We start from the raw sequence: 27,422 nt of genomic DNA on the forward strand, positions 1-27,422 counted from the left end.
GTATATAGAAAATCCAAAAGCAGGATCCCATATGGGTGCTGGTTCTAATCCCTGCTGCTCCACCTCCCATCCAGCTTCCTGCTTGTGGCCTAGGAAAGCAGTTGAGGACAGCCCAAAGCCTGGAACACTGCACTCATGTGGGAGACCCAGAAAAAGCTCCTGGCTCCTGGCTTCAGATCGGCTTGGCTCCAGCTGTTGAGGCTACTTGGAGAGTGAATCAACAGGAAGAAGATCTTCCTCTCTGTCTCTCCTCTTCTCTATATATCTCTGGATAGAAGAGCTCTCTCTCTTTCTCTCTCTATTGTTGTGCACGTGATTCTATTTTTCTGTCAGATTTCTCAATCAGAAAAGAAAAACTTCTAAAAATGACTATAATCACATCAATGCACACCAAAATCAAATTGAAAAATGCTAAGAGACGAAATTCTGGGCAGATATAAAAGAATAACAGACATTGGAATAGTAAATGTAAGTCAATACTTATTTGCTCTGATTTTCAAACTCTTTACAAAGTTCCTATCTATTTGAGACACAATACTAATCTGATATGGGTTTTATAACTTGAAAAAGTAAAACGTGTTATGGTAAGTATGGCGCACAGGCTGGAAAGAGATCAGCGGAAATACACTACAATTCATAAATGAGGATACTATTACTTGGACAAACACTCTTAGTCAAAGATGAACTGTGGTAATCACAAAACTATGAAACAGGTTAAAAACACTAGGGCAGCAAAGGAGTCCCGGGCCATACTCCTATTTCTGTCTAGTACGGATTACTCCCATAGAAGAAAGACTTGATTTGGCATACCATAGATAAGACAGAAATCAGAAGCAACTGACAGAGAAAACCTAAGCACAGACACACAAGAGAGATCAAGAAAAGACAGATTGTTACAAAAACAGTCAAACTATGTAGCAAGGTATGTAGCAATCATGGTAAAGGGTTTTGTATGATCGCTGAGCAAATCAATCATAGAATCTAATCGAGTTCAACCTTGAGATCTCAGGTGAAAGGAGCCCTCTGCAGTGTGGTGGCTGCACAGAGTACCCGAGCCAGGTAGGACCCAATGTGTGTGACTTGGCCCATGGGTGCCATCACCTCACAGTGATCGAGTCCTGGCTGTTGGAGGCCAGTGCGCCCAAAGGACACCAGGCTCCACCTGCTGGCCGCCCAGAGATGAGTACTAGGGTTTTTTGGGGTACCTAATTGCTACCTAGAGACAGCAATGGATTAGGTCAATGTGAATGTAGGTGAGGGATGAATTCTGTGTGACTCCCAGCAATGGGGTCACTGAGCTTGCTGGCAAGAATGGGGACTGAGGCCTGGGAGTTTGGTTGGGAGAGTCCATATGATCTGTTTGGGTCAGATTGATTCACCAGTGCATATGGGAGTACTGAGATGGGCTGTTAACATAGAACACTGCTGACTGACACACACCAGTCCACACAAAAGCTATGGCTGAGGGACTGTCTGGCAGGGTTGGATCCCAGTACCTGACTGAGTGTTGGAACAGGAGGGAGTCAAAATAGGAAGGGTCATGACACCAACCAGCTCGAGGCAGAACCAGGTCGGGGGTAGATTCTGCAGGGGATAAATGGGCCCAACCCTGTGGAAATACAACTCCTGTTGATCAGCTTAAGAGTTGGTGTGGAGATGGGCTGAGCTAGGAATGACTATGGATCCCAACGACACTCATGGGTGCTGGGGCTGGTGACAGCATGGGCAGGTCCAGGCTGCAGCACCTGCATGTGCATCCTACCAGAGGGTATGAGGCAGGCCGGGCCACACCATCCTCCAGTTCATAAATGCCAAGATGGAGTAGCAGGGTATGCTGGGCAAGAACCTAGCACCTCCTGGAACAAGTGAGCTCTGGGTCGGGGAGTGAACCATTGGGAGAACATGAGAACATGGAGAATCTATTGTTGGTCACAGCTCCCACTGGTGAGCACGTGTTTCAGACCTGGGTGTTGGACAGCTTGAGCAGGGTAACTCCAACTGTTGGCTGATGTGTGGGTTGGCTTGTGTAGGGGAAGTGACCATGCAGGGGCAAGTCAACCTTATTTCATTGGCAAGAGCAGAAACCATGCAGGAGCACAGGTCAAGCTCAGCTAGGCTGTCACACATACCATACCAGACTGCATGAGACGTGGAGGGGAGCAGACAGAGAAGGGCCAGGTTCCAGCACCTGCCAGTGAGTGGAAGGAATTGGGGTAGGCTGGGTCAGGTCAGGCTACAGCATCCAAACACAAAGGTCATGACAGGTGAGGGACTAGGCCAAGCTGGGTCAGAGCAACCATTGCCAAGTGCAAGATCTGTAACTGGAAACACACCTAGTTGGGGAGCTAAGGGATGTCCTGGCTGGGTTAGGGTTCCCACTCAGGCTGGAATGGGAGCCATGTTCTGCTCTGGATATGGCTACAGCATACCTTAGCACAAGTGTGGACTGGGGCTGGGTGTGCTGGGCTGGCTAGACTCCAGCACCCACTGGTGCTCATAAGGACCAAGGTAGATGTAGGATGGGCTAGGCTAGGTTTTTGCCCCTGTTGAGCCAGATGTGAGCTGTGTCTGTGTGTGCACCAGGCTAGACTGGGCTGTGATACCCAACAATAAGAACTGTATTGGGTTGAAAGCCAGTCAGGAAAGGCCATTCATTGTTCCTGCTAGATCAGGAGGTGGACTAAGTAGGGCTGGCCCCTGGACCCACCGTGTGTGTGAGATCTAGCATTGGAAATGGTTCTGATGGACAAGCCTGGGATACTCTTCCATCGGCACATAGTCCATGCAGATGAGTATAAAAACCACGACAGGAAGCAGCCCAGAAAGAGCCAGCAAATGGTATCCAAAGGTACACATTTGGCGCAGATCAGGGGCAAATCAAGGACTGCCAGTTCACATCACCCACTGGCAAATCCAAGCTCATTAATGGAATGTGGGTCTGGCTGGGTCCGGTTGCAACACATGACACAGTACAGATGAGGGCTGGGACTGGGTGCCGGCTGGGCTGGGCTAGGCTTTAGCCTCCACCAACCTGAGCTGGAATTGGGCATAGGGCCTCACAGGGCTGAGCTGGGCCAGGCTACAGCACCCACCGGCAAAAGCTGAGGTGAGGCAGGTCTTGCCAGACTGGGTCATGGCACCTAACCAGCACATGCAAGACCATGTTGCGGGGGAGGAGTAAAGCTGCTAGGGGAAATGTGAGGCATCTGCGGCAGGAACACAACTCCCACTGGAGAGTGTGAGTTGGGATGGGGCAGACCAGATCGGGCAGGACTACCAAGCCCTTGGGCCTCATGTGAGCTAGATCAGGGAAAAGCCAACTGGACTGACTTCCTACTGCTGCAAACATAAATCAGAGTGGTTGAAGGTTGGCTGGGCTGTGCCACAGCACCAGCTGGCAGATGCTGGCACTGGGGACTAATACCGTCAATCTAAATTGCAGAATCACCTGGAAAGTGCATGATCCGGGAGTGGGAGTGGGCCCAGGAGGGAAACAGTGGGCACCTCGCTCTTGAGTTACCATTCACACTGGAGAGCATGAGAACCAGGACAGGGACAGGGGTGGCAGGACAGAATGGCACCCAAGAGCCTCTGTGTGGCTGGTTAGTGGGGTTGGTTAGGTTGAACTAGGTTTCAATGCCCATTGACATGAAGAAGGGCTCAATAGGATGTGAGACAGACTGGACCAGTATGCTATACATACTAGCAAGTATAGGGACCAGGGCAGGGAGCAGCTCTGGTGGGGGTTATTGCAGGTCACTCTGACTAGCCTGCAGCTCCCACTGGTTTGCATGAGGGCCAAGTGTGTGGTGGGCAGAATCAGCTTGGGCTGCAACACTCTTTGCTTAATGTGAAAGATAGGGCTGGAAGCAGAACTGACCCAGCAATTGTAACCACCAGCATATGCAAAACCTAATTTGGGTGACAGACTCTGCTGAACCCTGTACTAGCAAGCACACAAGAATCAGGTGGGATCACCTCAAAGTTTCTTCCAGACTCCCTCCAACTGAACTGCTGATCTCAGAACCCCAACCATGAAGAGAAGTGCAGCTTCCATGGTCTGACCACGGAGTGCAAGTGTCAAAGCTGAGCCACCTCAGAGCCTCAGACCCAACACCAGACAGCATATCCAGGTGCACATGGAGGATATGGCAGTCCATCAGAGCCTGCAGAGGACACCCAGTACCATAACAGAGGAGAGAAGACAGAACAAACCAACCAACTAACCCAGCCATGTGTTGACAGTGATTCTGGAGAGATTTCATCGTGCTTGGAATGGTGAGATCAGCAGAAATTCAGAACTGTTGGACTATCAAAACCACTTGAGCAGCACCCTCAGAGCATGCCTCACATCAGCAACCTGGGATGGGTGGGAGGCTGGGTGGGGCTTCTCACTTTCTCTCTCCCCTTACCCCAGATCTAATAACAATGTGGAAACAAAGGTTTTACCCACTTTTCTGTAGCTCTTGATCCTTTGTGCCCTAATCAACTATGGAAAGTTTGTCAAAATAAAATAGAAATAAGTTTTACAAATCTGATCAAAATTCACAGCATGACCACTTGAGGAGCTAGAGAAAAAATATATAAGCAAAGCAGAAACGGAATTGGAAGAATACTTAAAGTACAAACTCCTAGAAAACTGTGGGTGTTTTACTAGCAAATGCTCACCACTGTGCATACAGATTAAAGAAATAAACAGCTTTACTGGCTTGGAATGCAAGAGGGCAAAATTTAAAGATGGCAAGATAAGCACGGATTTGGGGGATGAGTTAATCAAGGGAAGAAGCCAAGAACATAAGTCCCCAAATTTGCATTTAAACGTCAATGAAATGCTTGACAGAGGACTAAACCACATACATGCCGCAGAGCTCAAAAGGACCAAAGAAAGAAGCACCACTGGAAACTGAAAGAAATGGAGAAACAGGTACTAATAATAGTGGCAGAACAAAACAAAACAAACACACAAAAAAGCAAAAAGGGACAAACTGCTGAAACACAAAGGTAAAAGACAAGACCCAGGAAGCAGCCAAAGGAAAAACAGCACATGGCATATCAGGTAGACCCATGTGCACATACGGCTACTCTCAGCATGATGAAAAGGAAAAGTTGTACGCAAAATGGTAAAAGAAAATAACCTTCAATTTCTGACTTTATATCCAGTGGCATTCTAGAGAAGGAAATGGAAAGACATTTTAGGGAAAGCAAAACTAACATAACTCCACTTACATGAACTTCCCAGGACAGACAAACTCACAGAGTCAAATGGCAGAGTGATTGCCAAAGACTGGGCTAGAGAAATGGTTTTAGAATTTACAGTGTTAGGTGACATGAAAAAGATCCTGTAGATGGATAGTGGTGACAGCTGCAAATATGTGAGAACACATTTCAACCTACTCAACTGTACACTTACAAACAGCTAACATGGTACATTTTACGTACATGCTACAATTTTGAATAAGTTTCTCTTCATTTCAATAGTACTTGTACGTACACACAAACAACAAATATTTCTTAAACTAGTTTTTATTAACCAACTGGAATAAACTAAAATCTAAACAGCATTTTTAGGAGTGTGAAAACATGACAAATCACTGACAGCGGGAAGCATACAACTGTGAATTAATCAACACAACTTTACAGAATCATCAGTATAAATATATATGACTAAAAGGTACACGTTACTAAAATACCTGCATCTTACTTTTGCTCTGTGCATTATTAGTACTGCATATTACCCCTTGTTCAACAAGTCTCAGTGATTTCTGAATGGCTTCTCTGTGCACAGAAGCCTGGCTTCGAGGGATTGGACCTCACCCTGGAACATCTGTGACATTTCTGATGCAGCATCAACAGCTGTTCCCTGTGTACTGCTGACACTGTATGCAAACACCAGAATAAAAGGAGAAACACAAAAGTAAGACTTGACATCAGATGAGATCACTCCTGAGAGAGAGAGAGAGAGAGAGAGAGAGAGAGCAGAGTCCAGAAGAAATCACTCTTGTCAATTTGTATCACTGACTGAGCATCCCTAATCTTAAAAAGCCAAATCCAACACATTTGAAGTCTCAAATTATGCAAATACTCCAAAATCTGACACACTCACAGTCCAAAACACTTGGGACTAGGGATACTCAATCTGTAATACCTGCAAGGGATAAGAGGAGGATACAATTTTCATTTTCCATTTGTTGAGCTTCAGAAATCCTTTGGATAGCTACAAAAACTTACCTAACAGGGAATGAAGGCTATGATCTTAAAAGGTAGAAAACAGGGACCAGCTGGAAACAGGGGTGTCAAACCACAAAAAGTTGAACCAGTCCGGGAGGACTGCAGAATGAGAAGGATGGGAGCCGGGGTGGAACACAGGGATGAGCTACAGAAAGCAGGAGAGAGCAGACACAGGGGGACAGCAAAGAACTCCAGAGCAAAGCAACAGGAACGAATGGAAATCCCAGAAACAGATCACGGAGAGCAGTTTCACCAGCTGGCATGTACGCACAAGCACGTCATAAGACCTTCGACAAAAATTTCTTTCTGACGTCATGGCTGAAAGGCCACATGTAGTGTGAAAGGTAGCTTCCAAAGTGGCAGAAGACTCAAGGAAAGCACTGTATAAACAGTCTTTGGATTTAATGACAATTAAGCTGTTGCTAAATAAGACTTACTGGGTGTTTTTAAGTATAGACAGGCAGCGGCGCTGATCCTAACAAACGTAACTTTGAACAGTCTACTATATATCCTGCCCACACCTGTACGTCAAAGACATGCATGGAACTACTGAAATCCCTGTGGCCCAGTGAATGCTTCAGACAGTCCAGGTTTCATTTGTGTTCAAAAGCTGCCTGGCACCACACAACTGGAGAAACTTGAGAAAACTCTACTTGCATTTAGCATTACGATAACCATTTCTAATGCAGAGAATGGAGAATAGTCTTTTGCATATTAACACTGAAAAACTTGCCATAACATCGGATTTGCGGGCAAAAAAGATGGTATTTAAGACTTCAGGGCCAGCCAGTCTTCTTTAGATGTGTCATGCTGTCTTCTCAGACCCCAACGAGTCATGTTACATGTGTGACACTTTTTTCAGCCAAATCTGCATCTAACGTGGAAGACTCTAGGGTCTTGTAACCTGCTTATGTTTATCTGCCAACTTCATCTTATGCCCAGCTCCCTAAAGTTCAAATGGACCTACTTCAAATGTTTCATTTTATCTCATAGGCCCTAACAAGTTGTTAAAATACAGTGCAAAATAAAAAATAAGTAAACAGCTCACCAGAGACGTGTACATTTTTCGCTCTTCTTGGAAACACATGGAGAACTCTGGAAGCATCCTTGGGAGTGGAGGAGAATGGACCATATCCATGAGAGACTGGTGTGGTGTGGTTCAAGATGTTCTTACCCAGAACTCAATACATGAGCTGGAACAATGAACAGAAAAGCCTCTCTGTGGAATAACAATCTTTTAGGCCTCAAATCAAAGCAACAAATACCCCACTAGTGATACACATAAGTCTATAACTTGATCCAGTTTAGCTACATAACTGATTTGGGTTGCTTAAAACACCTATTACCTACTCATTCAGCAAAAATGATCATTCCCCAAACAATTAAATAATTTAAACAACAGAAGAAACACACTCTTCACTAAAACTAATGTTAGAGAAATATACTTGGATTAGAGAAACCACAGATCCTTATTAATACAGAGAAACACCCAGGAATCCAAGTGAGTCTTTCTATTACAACTCTTCCCGAAGAAAAACCCGCTGCAACCCAACAGCACCTGCTCACATCTAGACACACTCTGCCTTGATGGCACTCACGGTCACAGCTCTGAGTGCTCACACAATGGTCTCACACTGGGCTTCGCTGCCAGTGAGACATTAGCCTTCTGGGACACACACTATGATGTCAGCGCGGGCACTGTGAATGCAGCAGCCAGCAGGGACTGCCAGAAGCAGCCTTAATCTATCAGGATCAGCCTAGGCACCAGAACACTAAAACTTCAGTTAGTCATCCCAATTGCCCAGCCATGCCCACCCCAAAATGTGGAGCCACAGATCTATAGTGAAGACTGGATTTTCTTTGGTCAGTAGTCTCAGCTGGTTCACTTTACAGTAAATGCTGACACATCTCAACACACAAAACCTGACACTTGTTTTCTTTTACAGAAACATCAAAACGATAAATGTGGGAGTCAACACCATGGTATAGTAGGCTAAGCTTCCACATGTCCTGGCTGCTATGCTTCCTATCCAGTTCCCTGGTTATGGGCTGGGAAAGCAACGGTCCATGTTGGAAGTCCTCGGGCCCTTGCACCCACATGGGAGACCTAGAGGGGGCTTCTGGCTTGGGACTTGCTCAGCTCCAGCTGTTGTGGGCATATGTGGAGTGAACCAGTAAATGGAAGGTCTCCAACTCTTTCTTTCAAATAAAAAATAAATCAATACATTGGGGCCCAGCACGATAGAGAAGTAGTTAAAGTCCTGGCCTTGAATGTGCCAGGATCCCATAGGGGTGCCAGTTCTAGTCCCAGCTCCCTGCCTTGTGGCCTCGGGAAGTGGCCCAAATCTTAGGGACCCTGCACCCATGTGGGAGACCCAGAAGCAGTTCCTGACCCCAGGATTCCGGTTTTCTTACCTCCAGCTGTTGCAGAAGCTTGGGGAGTGAACCATTGGATGGAAGATCTTCCTCTCTGTCTCTCCTCGTCTCTCTTTAACCACCTTTCCAATAAAAATAAGTAAACCTTCAAAGAAAAAAAAATCAATAAATTGAAATTCCTCTTAAATGGCAGAAGAGCCTGGCAAGCTTTCCCTTAACTACTACAAACACAGCCAGCATAGAGGGAACATTAGTAACAGATTCCAAGAGGCCAAATTTGGCGGTAGCTGATCTGAGAAGACTCTGCCTCCAGACACAATGAGGGAACACTGAATGCTTGGAAGTGAATTCTACACCCTGGAGAGTGCTCCTCCTGACAGGCACGCCCTGTATCCCTCAACACCCCTAAAGTAGGTCACATTTCTAGGTCCCTGCCTATTTCACTTAGTCACCCACATCCCCCATTTATGACAACTGGCCTCAATCTTCCAGGTCGCTCAGTCTTTGATATGTCTCGGGATTAACAATTGCGTGGGCCGTGCAGCGCTGCGATCTCCACCTTTCTGAGTGCCCATTCTGCCTCTTCTGTGGAGCCAGTGAAGGTTCAGACCCCAGGGATGTTCCTTCCGGAGGTGGGGGGATTACTAACTACAGGTGCACCCACTTCGCCACACCTTCGTTACCCCAAATAAGACAGGACCAACTTCCAGTTTGCACTCGCCCTCTGGCAACCCAGCGACCTTGGAAAGTAACTCTACAGCAAATCGCACTCCAGCAGACTCCCCGTTACACCAACACAACGGGCCCTTGGGGAGACCCGCCTGCAACGGGGCTCCCTGGCCCTGCCGCGCCCCTGCAGGGGCCTCACAGCAGCGGCGGGGCTGGCACTGGACGCTCTCCCGCCGCAGCCACCTCGCAGCCTGAGAACACAGCTCCCCCAAGTCGGCCGGGCCCACCGACCTGCCCTCCATAGTCTCCTGACCCGATCCTCACAGGGCGCAGCCCCGGGAACCTCGCCCCGAGCGCCCCACCTGGGGATCCCACGGCTGCCGCCCAGCAAGCGCAGCCCGACAGCCCCGCACCTCCCTGCGCCTACACGCCCCTCACCAGGGCTTCCCTCCTCACTCGCGCAGGAACCTGGGACCACAACAGAGGACAACCCCAGGACCGCCCAGCAGCCCAGGCAGCGGGAAGGATTTCCAAACCGGAGATGGCAGGAGTGGGCGGTGCGGCACATGCGCAGAAGGACCCGGCAGATGCTTTCCGCGGCCGGGAGCAGGTGACGTCATCAGGAAAGACTACATTTCCCACAAGGCTCTGCGCCCGTTCTGAAGGCCCCTGAGGAGGAGGAGGAGGTCTGGGCTTTCCTGGTTGGCGAGGTGGAATCATCCTGACTGTTATCCACGTGGGGAGGTGTGGAATTCTAGCTCTTTATTAACTCCTGTTGCCACAGCTTGGGATTTTGTGGGGAAAATGGGGAATTGAGTCGATTGTTCCAATAGCTTTTGTTTTTCATTCCTCATGTATGCATTCTGGCAAACAAAATGTCTCTGCACTATGTCTTGGAGACAGGCCACTTTCTTTGAAACTAGTCACTAGGCCACTCCATTCTCTGTCGCAGCCAAGGTTTCTGTGCCAACTTGTGCATGACTGTCGTACAAGAGAGCAAGGACAACTTAGTATCTTCCAAACTATCTATCTTTCTCTTTCTAAGTGTTTCTCGGTGTCCTCGTGGCTGTGGCTCTTTTCCCTGATCTGCCAGTGCCTGCTCACTAACCGTTTTCATCTCCTGTGTTGAACAATGGAGCAATTTTGCATTTGTGAAACCAAGGTCCAGTGGCTGGTCTCTATCCGTTCTCCGTACTAAAGATGACACATGCCTCATTTACCCCTCCTCTCTTGCTGCCACAAAACAAAACAAAACACACACACACAAACACACACACTACCAGAAATAATTCATTGGTTCATTTGAAACTTCTGGCTTTTTTTTTCCTACCAAGAAGGCTCCTTGTAGGGCCATTTTCCCTAAATTCTCTCCTTTTTTTGCATTCTTGCAAAAGTGAGCTTCTAGTCATTGTGATCCAAAAGGTTCTGATTTTCTCACCTGACCGGTTGTGATCGCTTCTCTGCCCACTTATTTTGGTCCCTCTGTTTTAAAAGTGATGGGGCCAATGTATACTTTGTTAATCTCCGTTTGTGATCAGCAGTGCTTTCCAGTGTAGGTGTTAAGACATAAGAGAATAGTCAGGAAAACTATGCTTTTTCTTTTCTTTTTTTTTTTTTTAATGTTGTGAACTGCTGAGTTATTCTTTTTATCATGGGCATTTAAAATAATCTTCATCCACTGTTTGATTTTCTGAATATATTTGTAATTATAATTAGAGAACTATGCCTTTCAACAAGATTTGTTGACTGTAGACTTACATGCTTTGCCTTCTAGCTTGAAAGATTTTCCTGAGGGCCTGGCGTGATAGCTTAGTGGTTAGGGTCCTCGTTTTGCATGTGCTGGGATCCCATATGGTCGTCGATTCTAATCCCGGGCTGTTGTGGTCACTTGGGGAGTGAATCATCGGATGGAGGATCTTTCTCTCTGTCTCTCCTCCTCTCTGTATATCCACCTTTCAAATAAAAATAAATAAATCTTTTAAAAACACAAGATTTTTCTGAGATTCCTACGGTTAGAAACACATTAGTAATTTACAACTGTGTAAAAATTATTTATCTGTTAACTGTTTAATTCCTCCAAAGCAAAAACACGTGAAAGTGAAATTCTGTTGTGCTTTAAAGTAGCTTTCCTCTTTATGTAGAGGTGTTCAGGACTGAAACAGTCACAGCCAGCTAAAAAGAAGGAGGGAGAAAAGTATAAACAGGTGTTCTTGCTCTGCCCAAGCTGGCAGGATCAACCAAAGGTCAGTTCTTTAAAAGTGAGAACACAGGTTCAGGCAAGCTAAACATTGAATAGTCAGACGTTGCCAGGTCAAAATAGAGATTAAAAAGGAAGTTCTACCCAAATAAAAACAGTGTTTTAAAAAGGAGAATTAGGGATAATCAGAGATGGATTACACGGTGGATCCAGATAGTATACAGCTGAGTGTCTCTTCACAGCTGACACTGCAAAAGTCCAGGATTCTAGGGAATTGTGTAGGTTATATTAGTTAGTTCTGGAAACCCATGGCCTATACCCTACAGGCTATGCAGGGAAAATCCAGAAGACTAAGAAACAATACACATGCAGCTTTTTCTGGAGTGGGAAGGAAGAAGCAGAGATGCCTGTTATACCCTTTGAAGGGCAGAGATCTCTGCCACGTCTCCTGCATTGTTGCTCCAATGGGAAACTGACCCTTACGAAAACTGGCATATTTGAGCCTAATCCATTCACACAGCGACAAGATCAATCACCACTTTTGATTTAGAGCACTAACTCTAATCCTATAAACCTTGAAGTCAGTAATTCACTTGAACGGCCACCAGTTCTGTCCCTAGGTGTTTTTGAAAGCTGAGAACAGACATTCTTGGAACACCAGATATTCTAGGTCACACGTCCAACCTTTGATGAGCACATGTTATGTATTTTTAAGGACCAGAGCAGTCTTTTGAAACAGATATAGTGGTGCACACATGGGGTCCTCCTGCTTATGCTCATTCAACAGTGGCAGAGATGACTCCAGATTGGGCTGCCCAGGCACCAGCGGCACTGGGCAAAGTCCAAAGGCCACCTGGCAGCATCATGCCCTAGGGACTTGAACGTGTGGTATAAATGGCCTATAGGCTATGACACAAGTGAGACTGAGCAGGACGCTGGGGTTCATGTCCGGGGGGGGGGGGATGACTTACTGGGGGACATCTACGGACAAGGCCACAGTACTTTCAGGTAAGCAAGGGTGCTGAGACCAAGTAGTTTGGAGGGGGGAACGGAAAGACCTTTAAAGATCAGTCTGAAGAATCCAAAACTTGAACCTAAAATGTTTTAGAAGCTTTACACCAAACTCTGTAAATGCTAATGATTTTTTTGGCTGTTTGACATCAAATAAAACCCTCTGGTGGGGTTCCAAGTATATCTGAAAGTTGTCTGTTAAGAGGAGGAGAAAAAAATAGAAACAAAACATAATTTTTGCCGCTAGAACATGTTCATTAAAATATGCCATCTTTCATAAGCTGCTCTTGTGGCATACTATGTGTCAGAGCTAATTAACCACATACATTGCTCCACTGACATTTCTGAAATCAAGTTATCAAAATTTCTGAATATTCTAGTTATTAATATGCTCATAGACGGTAGAAGGAATGGAACAATGAAATATTTTCTTAGAGAGCCATTAAAATTTGGAGTGTACCATGAGAAATACGTCTCATGGAAAATAGAAAATGTGTTGATTGCCCCCAGAAAACCAGATCGAGTGAGTCAAGGCTCCCGTATGCTGTTCCTATGTTCCAGCCCTGGTCTTTCTGCTCTACCCTAAATCCTGGTAGTTGGACCCCTGGGGCTCACCACAGAAATTTCTTTGACAGATTATTTCATATGCAGTTTGACAAAGGCAAGGCAGAGGACTGCAGAGTGCAGAGCTGTGTCAGAATACATCTTTCCATTCCTTCTAGCCTTTAGAGTCACATCATTGGCAGCATGGTTGTATGAAAGCAGACTGGCATCTTGCTCAGTGACACCGTTTTCCACCAAACAATGCAACTGACACTACACTGTTGTTAGTCTGTGGATCCCTGGCTCTAATGTAGATCCTTAATCTTGCCCATACCTCTGCTAGATTTTACAATTTCATTTTTTTCCAAGCTATATAGTTTATGTGTGCATTAAGTACATACACATGTATACATGTATTTTTGTCATTAAGCCATTTACATTAGATATAAAGTATATTGCCGGAGTCCAGCTCCAGCCGAGAGTTCGGAGCTCAGGAAGGGTGCATAGAGTCGGCGATAAAGAAAGACACAGACACTGACACTTGGTGCGTTCTCACAACAGCCCAAGAAAAAGCTGTCCTTTTTATTTACTCAAAACCTCACAAGCTTCTGCACAAGCAAGTAATTATTCTATTTTTACTTCAAGACTAAGGGGGCATGTACAGACATTTGGTCACTCTGTCCGCACTTCAAGGCTAAGCAGGTGTCCCCAGAGATAATTCTTTAAAACACTGTATTCATATTCTTCAAAGCAAGCCATTATTCATTCTTCAACAGTAGCCATGGAGCAGCAGCCAGGACTCCAAGGCCAAGGCACATGCGATTACCTGCTAATCAGTAGTACATTCCTACCACATTTCTATTTCCACAATTTGCTCATTATTCAATGGGAAAATAGTTTACAAGGGAAAAAATATAAATCTAAAAACAAAAATTACAAATATTAAATCCCTGTACAACTATAGACCCTGCAACCCCATAAATAAAACAATAATCAAAAACATTTTCTTTAATAAAAGCATTCTTAATTCCTCTAGCTAAAAATTATAAAAGCGGCTGAAACAGCTACATTTTCTATGCTCCAAAAAATTGCAAAAACAGGCTAGCCTATAAAATAACAATAACTATACTTATTGCCATAGCAATTTCAGCTCTCACTCCCATCACTTGCATTCCCGTGGGTCCACTGGGTGCTACCTGACTGGCCAGGCCCTGGAAAGGAGGCAGATCCGCCTCACCTGTGACCTCCTGTCTTCCTGCTGCCTCCTGGCCTTGAACCAGTCATTATTTTAGGGCAGGGCACTCGTGCAGTGCTTCCAACATCTCCCCCTTTTTGTTTTAATAAGCAAGAGACCGTGCCTGTCTTAGGTGTTCCGAGATAGGGCTCTCCTTACCCGTCATGGGCAATCGTGTAGCTGTGAACGCGGCGCCTGTCTTAGGTTGGTAAAGCCTTATCAGATACTTACCTGTCTTTGACTACCAGTCTAGCATGCTTAACCATTCCTGGGGGGAGGCCCCTGATCCCAGGGCCATCAGGACCTGTCGCATAACGGCATTATCTTGCCGATGTCTCAGGCACATAAACCAGACATGCAGGAAAATCACGAGGCACAATAACCCTCCAAGGGACAGAAACCCAAGTCAATGTCTGCCCCAGCGGACCACAGATTTTACACCCGGGTGGCATAGATGGTTACAATCTTTCCCAAGCAGTCAGTGTATAAATTATCAAACAGAACATTCCAAATCCCATACAAATAAACCAAAAAGCTTCTCCATAAATTAGCTGCAAGTTGGAAACTGAGAGGTCCTCAGATAATATGTCCACCTGTTCTTAGATCAAGTTCATTCATAAGTTCATAATTAGCAAGCCAGTCCAAACATGTTGGTTAAACTGCTCCTGTGTCTGAAGAACCACAGAGGTCTGTTTAGTCAAAGTCACCGATACAGCAGTCACTAGGGCCTCAATGGCCATGGCGTCAGCAGCGGCATCTGTAGCTATTGCTGTCACAGTGGCAGCGGTAACCCCGAAGTCGTGCTCTGGTCACAGGAGGACTGACAGGTCTTCTTTAACAACCACTGGTCTGGAAAAATAGGCGGTCACGCACATCACTAGAGCCAGCGGGTGCTCGGTTGTATTCCAATTTTCTGAAAAAGAGCAATCTGTTCCACAAGTTAAGTGAATCCCTACCTAACCAGCATTGCTAACAAGAAAGATAAAACTCCATGGTGCTTTTGTTACCATGATCAAAAACCAAGCGGGACATTCTGAAGGCTTTTAAACTGGAAATAAACTATGGCAGCTGGGTAAGATCAGCAATTGAGCTATCCTGTCCCCAGGGGAAGAGGCCGTTGGTTATTGGCTCTCTTTAAGTCTTCTCCCAAGTGTTCCCACTGTGGCACATTAAGGAGGCCCTCATCTAAGGTGGTCAGAGAGATTTTCACCGGGCCTTGCCGCACAGGGGAGCTGTTTCCTTCACACTTTTGTGTCATCCACACCTACTGCATGGTCCCCAGCATCTCCCCTTTTTATATTATTGAGTTGAAGGATGCGCAGTTCTCTGCGAGTGGCTCGAATCATGGAGCTCAAACGTCGGAAGATGACTGTTTTTGTAGCAACATGAGTTTGCCATGGTTGTTCAGATGGTTTACAAGTATAGATAGAGGAGAATACAAAATGGATTATGATTAAGATCTTACCAAGATGACAAGGGAATATCTCAGTCATGTACATCTGCTTTTTCAAATAATATTTCTGTAACAAAAACTTCAAAAATCAAATAAAAGTATAGCATTTCCTAACCGGTAAACACAAACAATAAGGTAACAACTAAAAAAATTTTTTTATAAAAACTCTAGCTGCAAAAAAAAAACCAACATAAAACTAAGATCTACTGTATATCTATATTTCATGTGATATCAAGGAACATTGAAGCCAAACAGCAAACACACACACACACACACACACTTTTTTTTTACATACTATAGAGGACTATAAGTAAAATTTCAAACAATTTTGACAAAAGATGTACAGAAAGACAGACATAGGTGGCCACCACACTCACTCAATTTTAAAATTCTAATGGGCCATAACGATGTCTTATATTGACCCTGACTCAAGAAGTCATGTTGTATCCAACCCTCTCGAGTCCCAGATGAGTACTCAAAACAAGCAAATTTGGATGATGAGATACCTGTTTATTGGCAGAGGTCAGTGTAGATCCTGTGAGCCAGGAAGCCAGGTCTGGCAGTGGGGCCGTGTTAATCATCATGGTGGCCACCCCAGACTACCAAGCCAGGTTCTAAAACACAGAATGGCCACTATCCTCTGACTGAGGCCTCCAAATTGTTATAACGTGCATGAGAGATCATGTCAGATAAATCTAAGATTTATTAAGGAGTCTTTCCAAACCAAGCTTGGTGATAGCAATACTCATTAATATTTAGTAAGTAAAAACTCTACAATGATAATTCAGTCTGAATAGAAACCTTGCAAGAAAAATTTGGTCATTACTGAAGATCCTAATTCAATTATTCTAGCAATATAAATGAGCTTAAAGGATATGCAGTTAACAACCTGGACATATTTACAAAACTATAAACATTTACCCTTTTCTTGCTTTTTGGCCTGCTTTACATTGTTGTGAAGCATTCCCTGTCCTAGAACTTTTGGAAATACAGGAATTTGAATTGAACTTCTGTGAAAAAATTTTGTTTCTGTAATAGTATTTTGATATGATAAAATTTTGCTCTACTTGGCATCTGACAGCATATTTAATACAATCCAAAAGCCTACTCAGTTATTGTATCTATGAAATGAAATTTCTGGATTACTTAGATGCCAGGGCTTATAATATCTAGTTAAAATAAGATCTCTTTATATAACACAATATAGATTAAGTTTAATTATTGGCATTAAGTGATCACTTAAGTGCCTATAAAATAAATACATAACTTTTATCAATCTTAAGCAATATGAACATACTGTAAGGCAGAAAATACAAATATCACTTTCATACCTCGATATAGAATCTTATCATATTCTGAGACACTTCAGCAAAGTCAGGTCTGGAGTTCATTGGAGCTAACTAGAAAAATTTAATCATTAGGTAGATAAAAATATTTAAGAGAAGATGTTATAATAACATGTGATTTTAAAACTTTGTTGCTATAACAGATGATCAGATTCCATGCATCACGGATGAACATTTTAGAAAATGCTGCAAACAGTGTGTAGAGAATATGATTAATTATATTGAATATAAATCATACAGGATGTATTCCTTGCACAACCTCCATGGCTATCCTATCCCTACTTCAACAAACTTTATCCTGTCAATATTTTGTCCTCTTCAGTGCTGCAGTCTAACATAGCCATTCTCCTATAGGACAGAATATTTTACAAGCCATGCCCTTTTTCTTTTATCCAAGAACTTTCCTCTACAACCTTTTTCATCAAGAACACATTTGTATACTTGAATTTATTCTTTATCTAAATAGCAGATAAACGTACATGGTGCATCCCATACCTGGAAAAATTTTAACAGTGAATTAGATGTTACTTTTATACCAGTTCATATTGGGGTAAATGTTACACTTTTAAAGCAATGCCTCAAATAATACCTTGAGAGTTATATTCATAAAGTTTGAAAATTCAAGATAAAAATTTAACAGAGTTAAAAAAGGTGTTAATTTTGCATAGATATTGTTTATGAAGTACAAGAGGTTAAGTATTCTTCTATGGGCCCAATTTAGTTTAATCTCCTATACCCACAAGGGTTAATAGTGCTATTTGTCTTATTTCATCCTTGGATATTAAATAAGTAAGCTGTTTTAAGCTATGAGGAAAAATTATTATTTACATCCTTACCAAAAAAGCTGTTTATTGCTATGAAATCTTTTTATAATTAAAATGGAGAACAAAGCACAATAAGAAGTAATAACCTTTTTATTCATGGAAGAAGATGTAGCCACTCTAAAGGCCCTTGTTGTCACAAGCATCCAGTTGGGGTATGAACAATAGGTAATATAATTCATTTAATTATCAGTATCAGGTTTTAAGTCTGTTACTCTTCTATAGGCATAGCTTGGATTGGATGTTGGTGCTTTGCAAACCTCTGATTGTTCAGGAACCGGGTCTGGCCCCGCCAGGAGTTTCCTGACCACAGGCGCTGGCCATCACAATCAATTTTATATTTATATTTATATTTACATACTTTTGCCCAATGCATGCCTCTGTGACATTTAGGACACATTTTAGGGCAGTGATCCTTAGCAGTATTATTGCCATATTTTCTAGCTAAAAGAGGTGCTTGGCGTTGCTTTTGAAGGTATTTGAGTTTATCACAATTAAAACATTTAGCATTCATTCGCTTTTGGATAGCAAAGGTTTCAAGCCCTGCCAGGTGGGCAGGATGTTTCAAACTCCTTATGTTGTGGCAGGCCTTTAGATAACCCATAACTTGTTTACCAGATTTTTGGGTATTTTCTTTCCTACAATCTTTCCTCATATGTCCCAATTTGCCAACTCAACTATCCAGCCCTCACAGATATTGCTGAGTGCCTCTCCTTCTAGCCACCCCAGCCCCCATCCTAGTTTTAATGCCCTCTCGCGGGAGTAGTGACCCAAGAGGGGGAACCCCACCGCTTCCCTCTTGGGTCTCTCTCAGCCCCTGTTTATGATCTCTTCGGGTGGTTCTGTGGTTTGACTTGACAGAATTAGCTCCCAGTGCCAGCTTCTGCCAGCTGTCTGCGGTTAAGCCCAAACAACGTTCACCCACTCCAATTTATGCTAGAACCGGCAGGAATAATCAGCCCAACCTGGCTTTTCCCTGATCTAGTCCACGTGCGGCGCTCAGGTGTTGCAGCCCTGCCCAGTCTGGTCTGTCCCCATCCCATCCCACACTATCCAGTGAGAGTAGCTGTCCGGCAAGGGGACCAGCCCCTCCATCCCCCCCGCTGCTCTGCCCTCTCCCTTCCTGGTTCTCACGCGTTCTCACACATGAAAGCCAGCCATGAAAAGCCACTGTTCCTGCTAGGACAGAAGGTGAACTGAGAAGGGCTGGCTCATGGGCCCCCTGGTATGCACAAAATAAGCACAAGAAGTATGATAGGAAACAGCCCCAAATGGGCCATGGAAAGTTTCCCACTGGCATACATTTGGCATGGGTCAGGGGCGGACCAGGCTGAATCAGTTCATGTCATCCACTGGCAAACCTGGGCACCAGAGGAGAGTGTGGGTCGGGCCTGGTTCGGTCGTGACTAAAACTAGTGCATGATATGGAATTCCAGGGTGAGATTACCTGTACTGGATTAGAATGCAGCACCCAACCAACACGCGTGAAAATCAACAGTTTCATTAGGAGTCCATCTTTGATTTGGAAGTAGAAATGCAAATTGCATTTATCTTGACATCTGGATATGATAATCTCTATTACACAGTTAGTATACATCCCCTTAAATGAAAAGCCGTAAGACAAACTCAAGAACAGAAAGAAAAATAGAGAAAAAGAAAATTTAAAGCAAAATGAAGTTAAATGACATGTGACTGAAGGACCAATGTGTTGCTGAATAAATGAAAAATAAAACCAAAAACCTTCTTGAAGCAAATCTTGCAACTGTATGACCTATGAGTCAGTGAACAAATTAATAAGAAAAAAACTTTTTTGAAGAAATAAAAATAAATAAATGTCAAAACCCATGACATGTAGCAAAAGCAATATTGCATGGGCTATTGTATTTTGCATGAAGTTTGCCTTATATCAGAAAGAACATATCGTCTTTGTCCTATTTGGGTTGACTTATTTCACTTAGCATAATGGTCTCTAGTTGGGACCATTTAGTTGTAAATAGTAGAACTTCATTATTTTTAACGGCTGAAGAGTATTCCATGCAATAGATGTTTATTTACCCTGGCATTTTTGCGTGACATCTGGGTTGTTTCCATGTCTTTGATATTGTAGATTGCGATTGTGATTAGGATCATGCTGAATTTATACATTACTCTTGGATATGTCGATATGTCTCATATGGACAATCTGTTGGTGATCAATCCAGGAACATGGTAAGTTTCTCCAGTTATTAATGTGTTCTATTTCTTTTTTTTAATGTTTTATAATTTTCATTTTAGAGGTCTTTCACATCTTTAATTGTGTTAATTTCAAGGTATTAAAAGATTCCTTTCGCCTTCGGAGACCAAGAACTCTGAGGTCACCCACCCCCATTTGGATCTACCACATGGGATGGAAGAAGCCCAAATCCTGCCTTGCAGGATCCAAGGTCATTGGAACAACAACCAGGATCCCTGAGCAGTCTGCAGAAACAGAACAGTAAACTTTCTTCTGGACTAGGGAGAGGAGCTTTCTCTGGTCCTTGTCTGCTTCCAATTTTGGGTCCCCACCCCCTCTCGTAATAACCATCAGGAGCGCTCCAGAAACCCCTCAAAACAAACAAACAAAACTAGAATAGATAGACAGAGAACAACAAGGAAAGCTTAGAAACTTACAGGAAACGGTCAGCGGGGATGCACTTATAACTCACTGGGTGGGACACAAAGATTAGATACTCCTAACTGGGGTATGGAAGATTTCTCTACACACCCCTCCTAAACATGCTCACCTAAACAGTTGACATATATCCTGTTAGAATTATAGAGTTAGACCACCTGAAAAACTCCACGGTTGGCAGTACATGCAGTCACATAGTGAAAGGTGGTTTACTTATATCCAAAATCAAATTTCTAATATTAAACTTAAATCAATAATATAAAACAGCCAGGTTCAGTGAAAACATGCTTCAATGCTATGAACTGCTAAAGACTAAAATTAAAATAGGCATGAGACAGCTGAATAGCAATCTATAGCCATTTTAAGGTGTATAGAACACGGTTGAATATAAACCAAAATTGAAATGTCTTTGAAGAAGTCACAGGTTATGGTTGAGAACCTGCATTTTCTTAGTAACATATTAGTTAATCAATACCATGTCAATTAATGTCACAATGTTGTAAAATCAAAATATAAAATTTAAAAAGCTTATAAAGGCATATGTCATAAATCCTTATTAAATCATATAGTCAATCATACACTAATTGCCATCACCTTCACCTAGTACTGATTCAATTGCTTTTTGTTCTTTGTTAAAAGGCAGTGGGAAGGATCAGGATGGCTCAGCCTTTCTATGAACAGAGAGCCTTCACAATGAACTTCTTTTTATCTTTTCAAACGATTTCCTTCCCCTAAATATAAGTGCCAATATAAGGTGAAAGTTTAAAGCCATGTTCCTCTAGGAGCTCATAACATTTATCTCCCTTTTAGAAGGTGCCCCAAGTACTTTTTGTTTTACGTGGTAGGAAGCCAAGGTGACTGTGTCATGCCATGTGTTGTAGCAGCTCAAGGCCGCACAATAAGCAAACTCTTTGTGCCTCCATGATTACCATCTGTTCTAAGATATTATCAAGCCATTTCTTAAGGAGAGCATTATGCAACTTAGAGTAGGTTCTGGGACAGAGGTGTACATATAATAAGATATAATAAGATATTTGGGCACAATATCGGCTCAATTGTGCTATTGTATGCTTTTAGCTATGTGTCGTTGTCTCAAGTTGCTGAAGACCCTTTACCCTAACATGGTTGATAAAATCAGTTTCAGGTATTACACCAGTTACAGAAATCATTTCATACTTGCAGAGAAACAACACCCTCAAGAGAATTTCATGAAATATCGGAGAGGGGATCAAGTGTCCATACAATGGGGTGAAGCAGCAATGACATGATTAGAGAGACACTCAGCCAGTCCTTGCCACGCAGCCAGAAACTCTTCATAGCCTTGCCATCAAGGGAGCTGCACTCCTTACACCCTTGTGCTGTCTTTTCTGACTGCATAGCTTCCCGCACACAGGCATCTTGGGAAGGCCGAAGTACTGCCAAGGCCACAACCGACCTGCACACCTGGCAGAGTCCAAAGGTACTCGGTCTGCCTCTGTCTGCTGCTAAAACAGGCCACATCCTGGTCATGCCAGGCATACAGTCACACGGACCTCCTGCCCTGCTCCCCGCAACAGCTGTTAGAGTACACAGGTGATGTTTTGCACACCATGAGGTTGGCTCCATAGGACCTTGCAAGGTGCACAGAGGGGACAGACACCATACAAGACAAGATCTATACAGACAGTTAGGACTTTTACTTATGAGAGAGCAAAGTATATGGGCCTCTCATGTAACCAAGTGCCTGGCCACCCAGGAATCCTTAAAGGGGGCAAAGGCTAGGTGGCAGGAGATACAGACTCAGTTGAGATCTCACTGGAGTCGGGGGCTTTGGAGGAGCTAAGGGAAAAGTAGACAATGTCACTGTGGATGAAGCTTTGAGACAAGCAGTCCTGCATGTGGTGGCTCCCAGTGCTCAGCAAGTTGGAAGGTAGCTGGAACCCGGGGTTCCACAGGTTCTCACATCCCCTCTGCCCTGTTGCCAAGCAGCAGGCTGAGCTCTGCAAGGTACTGCCTGGCTTCTGAGTTCTGGAGAACATTCAGGACCTACACAAGGGTGATGGGATCCCCATGGGGCACTTTACCACAGGGGCCAAGCCACCAGTGTGCCCTGGCAACCTCGGTCTTGAACCTCACCCAGGCCTCCATGCTGAGCAGGCTGCCCAGGAGCTCCCTCAGGGCCTGGCTGCAGGACCATGGCAGCATGTGGCTGCCAGCCATGATGTGGTTCTGCAGCTGCTCTGCAATCTCCCCCTGAAGGGCAGCATTGGCATCAGCATTGCATAGAGGGCCACCACCAGATTCCACATGTCTGCCTGAAAGGCATCATATTCCTCCCCAGAAAAGATTTCTGGGACACAGTGCTTTGGGGTTCATGAAAGTCCTTTGCCTGCATCCCCTCAGGCAGCCAGTGACTCGGCCCAAAGTTTGCCAGTTTGACATTCATGTTCAAGTCCAGCACTATGTTGGCTGGCTTCAGGTCCTTGTGTGCACTGTGGCTGGTATGACAGTGGTCCATGGCCAAAGTGAGTAGTTCCATGACCATGAATCCAACCTTGCCCTGGCACTGTTCCTGCAGTAGTTTCAAACTGTGTTCATGCTGCAGGTTGCATATCAGGCTCACTTTCCAGGCCACACTCCTCCAGCTGGAGGCTCAGTGTTCCTGCAGGACTCTCTTCACCGCCCATCTCTGCTGATGGCTGATTGGCAGGCGAGCTTCACCATGGTGTAGCTACCCTGGCCAATAATCTCCATTACTGGTACCCAAGAAGAGGTGGATGGAAGGCCCAGGTGGTGTACTGCTCCGACCAGCAGAGCCAGTAACGTGGACAGGGAGAAGTTCTGGGGATGAAACACTGACAGGAGACCAGCGATGGTAGAAGTCTCTCTCAAGTTTCCCTGTATTACTCCTTTTATACTCTTTCCCCCAAGTCCTTTAGCCAAACAATAGGATGCCAATGAGTCTAATTAGTCCAGGGGTGTTTTTAACCCAAGGCCATTTCCTGTAACTGCTCAGCCTAACGAGTGCTAATTAACTCCTTAGCCCACAACAGTGTACATGTTCACTGTGTACTCTCTCTGAACTGCACTCTTTACTCACTCACAGACATGAACTAATCAGTTCCTCTGACTGAGCTACCCAAGAACAAAAAAGGGATCGCTGGAGCATTGACTGCCTCTGACTGATGCACCACTCTATCTGGACTAAGAAAGAGAAAAGGCCACTAAGTGCACTAATGCCGGCAAGTCTGATCATGCTAACTGAAAAGGGCAAGAACAAACAAACAAAACTGAAAAAAAAAATAGGCAAAACCAAACTAAGCAAAATGGGCACAAGGATAGATAAAATAGAACAAGAAACCAATAAACAAACAAAAAAATCATACACCACACCAACAAGCAAGCACCACCGCTAGACTAGATGGGTCCAAGTCACAGGTCACCAATATAGCTCCCTGGCTAAAAAAGACAAAAATATAGGCCCAGCCAGAGGCTATATACACATTTTTGGGAATTGCATCACAATAGTGGCTCCTTATGAAGTCATGGCAAGATATGGACCAAGCAGAGCTACAGAAAATGAGAGGGAATTTGCTCCAGAATGTTCTCTTAAATTAAAAAAGAAGGCCCCAAGAGTTTTCTGCTTTGCTTAGTGATGGGGGTTGACAAAGTGGTCTTTTCATTTCTAGTTTAAAACAGTGATGTCATTTGAAACCCTCCTAACATTTACACACACAATTCTCATTCCTTTTGTTTTAACTCCTCAGTGGTAGGGTCTCAAAATGCTGGTTTATTTTTCTGGCATCATGATGCTGAGAGCAAATGTTCGGCTGCTCAAGGCTCTATCAGGGTCATGTTTCACATCACAGAGCTGAGAGAAGGGTGTCTTCAATGAGCATCATTTCCTTCTGAGATCACTACTAGACTCCTCATCAGAAGGTTGTGTGGCAGATCCACCTGCTGTGGAAAGCCACATAGTGTCAGCCCAGAAAGCCAGATTCTCCATCGTGGTCCTTGGAAGAGCAGGCAGCCCTCTGCTCTTTGCTGCTATTTTAGAGTTCTGGGCTTTTCCCCAGTGTTCTCAAGGTTGGAGTGTCTAATACTGAGGCATCAGCAGAGCTGATGTTTGGAAAAGGTTCATTCTTTGTTTCTAAGGTGCTGCCTTATTCATGGGAGCAATGAGGAAACAGAGAGCCAGATGGCTGGTGGGTTGGTTGAAGTTGTGTATGTATGTTCAAATGGTGCTGTAGCCCTGAAGAAATTTACATGTTTTATTTTTTTAAAATTATTTATTATTTAACTTCATTAATTACATGTTTTAGATCTTAATCCAAAGCCCCAAAGTAAATTTTAAACAATGATAGTGCCTTCTTAATGTGTCCGCAAAAGCTCATCCCAGTGCCATCCCCGCTTGAAATGTTGGCATGCCAGTTGGAATCCTGGCTGCTCCATTCCTAATCCAGCTAGCTGCCTGCTAGGGTGCCTGCACAAGCAGCAGAAGATGGCCTCAGTGCTTGGGTTCCTCCCATCCACATGGGAGACACTGATGGAGTTTCAGAATCCTGGTTTTGCCGTAGCCTAGCCCTGACCATTCGGGCTACCTGGGGCCTGAATGAGTGGGTGGATGACTGTGTGTGCTTACATATTGTGTCACAGACATGAAAACAAAGTCAGTGGAGGTGAGGCAGGTTCACTCTGGCATAGTTGGCTGAAGCTCTCTGTCCTTGCCCAGAGAGCAGCAAGCCAGTGAGGAGGATGGAGGACGCCCTTTTTGTTGGGGAAGAAGAAGAAATGAAATAAGAAGAGTCTTCACACTGTTTTCCTTGAAGCACAGGTGAAGACCCATTTTGAGTTCTGTAAGGTAGATAGCAGAAGATGAAGAAGAGGGCTAATTGCAAAATTCACCAAAAGCTCAATTCAAAATGTCTTTAACTTCCAAAGAAAATTTTAAAATACAGATGTAGTTTTTTAACATTTACTTTGTGGGTTTGTACACATGGGAATGGATTTCAAAAGCTTTTTTTTTTTTTTTTTGTCTAAGTAAGCTTTGATTTCATTTTCTGTTAACTTTTCCCAGACTCTTCAAGTAATAGAGTGCAAAACAACGGAGCTCCCATATGGACTGGACATGAGCGTCAGGACCCTCAGTGTCAGCCACCCTCATTCAGCCGTGCCTTCAGCACGCTACAAAATACCATGCTTGTCCTCACTCGACTGTACTGAGGGACGACACCTCACTTTATGCTTCACCAATTCAATTTGGTTTCAAACCCAAAGGGAGTTCCTAGGGAAATGTGTTCCCTTAACTTTATTAAAGAAGTGTTTGTTTAAAATTGGAGTGATAGGAAGAGGTAGCGACAAAGAGATTATTTGATATCTGGTTCATCACGCCCCCCCTCCCCAAATGACAGCAGGGACTAGGTCACTCTGAAGGCAGCATCCTGGAACTCTACCCAGGCAAGTCTCCATCTTGGGTTTCAGGGGATCAAGTACTGCTTTCCCAGCTAATATAGCAAGAAGCTTTAACACAGGCAAGTGCAGCCAGGAACTTAACCCCACACTCCTACATGCCTTGCTGGAGTCACATCTAGTGGATTCTCTCACTGTGCTGCCCCCACACTGACTCCTGGGCTTTAGATTCTAAACATGGTAAAATAGCACACATTAATACCTAGCCCTGTTTCACAGAGTTCACATTCTCATCTACATTGGTGTTTTCAGTGGGCTTTCCATACTGTTTCCCCAAGCACATATGTGATGTCCAATTCAGTGATTCCGGTTCCCATTCCCTAAAGCAGAGCTGTTATGGGAAGGTACATCCCATGGGCCAGGTGGTCATAAACACACGAAGATACGTGTCTGCCCAGATGGTGGGTCTCCCAGCTGCTCAGGGTCCAGGCATTTCACGGGTGGGGTGGGAGACATGATCCCACCTGGGTAGAGGAATTGCTGAGTCCATGGCTATATAATCACTGGGGAGCAGGATTCTGTTTCATCTGGGTAGGAAATGAGAGGATCCTGAGTCCCCTGTATCATACATATGAAGCCGTCACTCAGTCACGATAGCACAGGATGGCCATGGCCTTCCCCCAGACAAGCAGAAAAGGCACTTTTCCCTGGAAGCAAAGGACAGGAGGTCAACCCTACACAGTCCCTCTCTGTTCCCCAACACATCTTGTTCAGCAAGTGCCATGAATAGGTGCAGAGAAGCCAGGAAATCTGAGAGATGGGTGAGGACATTTCTGGAAGAGAAGGAAGAGGCAGCTGCAGTGGAAGCTGATGCTATCTTCCCTTTAAGAGCCATCCCAACCCCTCCCCTGAATGGAGCTATGAGTGAGAGCAGCACCCTTGCAGTGTCCCCGCAGAATTAGGAAAGTCATGGCTCAACCAAGTGCACAGGACCTCCCCAACTGACTGATGGCATCCGGATTCCCTCCACAGCCACTGAGTAGCTCAGGGATAGCAGAACCCACAGAGTTTTTCGGTGACCATGTGGTCTGTGTTGGTCAGCACCTGCTCGGTTGTGCTGCGGGAACATACACCAGGCAGTTGTGGATTCCAGCAGCCAAGACTTTTTCATTCTTTTATTTTGACTTGAACGTTTATTAGTTATATGAAACTCTGAGTGACAGAGACAGGGTATGTTGGAAAGAAACAGACAGAGATCTTTTATCTACTGGTTCACTCCCCAAGTGGTCACAAAGTTAGGGACTCAGTTAAGTAAAAGCCAGGAGCCCAAGATTCCATATGGTTCTCCTGTGTAACAGGGGCCCAGGGGCTTTTGCAGTAAAAATAAATAAATCTTTTTTAAAAATGTGCTTTCCCCACTTTTATTCTCCCTTGCCACTCTAGGACTGTTTTAAAGGCACAGTCCGTGAAAAAAGCGAGGGAGCTGAGACAGGGTGGTTTAATGGG

This window comes from Ochotona princeps, chromosome 26 (assembly GCF_030435755.1).
Source record: "Ochotona princeps isolate mOchPri1 chromosome 26, mOchPri1.hap1, whole genome shotgun sequence".
In the NCBI taxonomy this organism is placed as follows: domain Eukaryota; kingdom Metazoa; phylum Chordata; class Mammalia; order Lagomorpha; family Ochotonidae; genus Ochotona; species Ochotona princeps.